Consider the following 2,283-nt stretch of genomic DNA (forward strand, 5'->3'; position numbering starts at 1 on the left):
CTCCTCTCCCCTCCTCTCCCCTCCCCTCCCCTCCCCCTCTCTCTCTTTCTCTCTCTCTCCTTCCCTTTTTCTACATCTACTACCCTCTTAACTCTCCTTCCCCATGCCCTGAATAAACTCTATCCTATACTATATATACCATGTGGCTGGTCCCTCAGGGGGAAGGGATGTCTTGGTTTGGGCTCACTGAGACATCCCCTTCCCCCATACTTCACCACACCTACATAGAACATATTCTTTCTCTCCTTATCTTTTTATAAGCACATCACCTCCTATCACAGATAACACAACATTGGGACATAGATGGTGTGATCTGAATAGGTATGGGCTGGTAGACTCACGTGTTTGAATGCTTGGCCCATAGGGAGAGGCACTGGTTAGAAAGTGTAGCCTTGTTGGGGTAGTTGTGTGGCCTTACTGGAGGAAGTGTGTCACTGTGGAGGGAGGGCTTTGAGGTCTTGTATGCTCAAGCTCCACCCAGTGTGGCACACAGTCAGTCTCCTTCTGCTACCTTCAGATCAAATACAGAACTCTCTGCTCCTTCAGTACCATGTCTGCCTGGACACTGCTATGCTTCCCTCCATGACGATAATGGATTAAACATCTGAAACCGTAACCCAGTCTCAATTAAACATTTCCCTTTATAAGAGTTGGCATGGTCATGGTGTCTCCTCAGAGCAATAAAAGCCAAAGTGAGACGGATGGAGTTGCTGTTCCTCCAACAGGGTGGCTCTGACCATGAGCCACTGACAGTGAGCAAGGATGCCCCCTCCTCCTGCAGAGCTGGCCGGAAGACCAACAAACCACAGCCTGCGTAGATTGACTACTTCGAGCCGCAGGGTACTTATCTTGAGTGTCAATCATAGGCAATTTTAAAGCCATAACTTACCAAATGGTGTACAGACAGTGTGCAAGCTGTGAGCCTTGCAGGCTGAGCCTGGAACAGAAGGCTAAACCGGAAACACTCCTAAAATAGAAGCTAAGCAAATAAAACCAGCTATGGGTGTGGAACCCAGGGCCTTGCCACACTAGGCAAGCCCTGTAGCTCCCATCTATATTTAGACTGTTTAGTATTGAGAAAGGACTCTCTATGTAGCCCAGGATTGCCTCCAGCTTTCTTTTATTTTGAAATATGAATATCTCTGTGTGGGTATGTGTATGTGTGTCACCGTACTCTCAAAGGCCAGGGGGTGTCAGGTCCCTGAGTTCCCAGTAATAGGCAATTGTGAGCAGCCTGATACAGAAGCCGGGGACTGGACTCAGATCCTCTGCAAGAGCAGTGTGGGCTCTTACTGAGCCATCTCCCCAGCCCAAGGCTTCAAACTTGCAATCCTCCTGCCTCAGTCATCCAAGTACCTGTGATTCCAGGTGTGTGCCAATGAGACAGGCTTCAAAATCTGAACACTTCCCAGTCCTGCCATAATGTCACATATAGAAAGCTCACCTCCTGTATAAAATTATTTAAAATATTTGCTTAAGGTACCTGGGCAATATGGCACACTCTTGCAGTCCCAGAACTTGGGAGGTTGTACCAGGAGGGTCATGAGTTCAAGGCCATCCTGGGCTGCATGAGACCCTCTCTCAAAAAGTTTTTATATACATGTGTGTGTCTGCATGTGTGTGTGTGTGTGTGTGTGTGTTTGTTGCCTTGAAGCTATGCTTTTTACATATAAGGTAGCCATGAAACATGAATGAATTTTAGATTTGAACCCTTTCCTCAATATACCTTATCATATATACATAGATCTTTCAAACTCTGGCAAAGTCCAAACAGCTCTGAGCTCCAGCATTTCAGATAAGAGAGATTCAACTTTTACTATACAATTTCAATTTTACAGGCAAGGAAACTGAGACTTAAGAAATTATACATAGTGATTATTGGGCCACAGGAAAAATACTCTCTCAGGCCTGCCTCTGCTGCCCAGGGCTCAGTCAGGCCTTTGCCTGGGGTGACCAAGGCATTTCAGTGCCTGATAAGTTGTTTATTCTTGTTCCCACTGCTAACACAGTAGCTCCTAAGGAACTCTGTGGTCCCCTCTGCAAACAGACAAAGCACATCTGCCTCAGGAGGAATGGGGTGGAGATTGAAGGGAGACGGTAGGGCAAACGCGCTGAGAGGAACAGGAGGCTTATTCATAGCCTTTCAAATTCCCACAATGCCTCATGAGAACTCGGAAACCCACAGCCTTGGCCAATGGAGGGGTGGGGAATGGTTATTAAGCAAGTGAGAAAAGCAGCTTGGAGTTCTTCCTCCCTGGGGGCGAGGATGGGGCGGGGGCGGGG

Source organism: Mus caroli, chromosome 4 (assembly GCF_900094665.2).
Source record: "Mus caroli chromosome 4, CAROLI_EIJ_v1.1, whole genome shotgun sequence".
Classification (NCBI taxonomy): domain Eukaryota; kingdom Metazoa; phylum Chordata; class Mammalia; order Rodentia; family Muridae; genus Mus; species Mus caroli.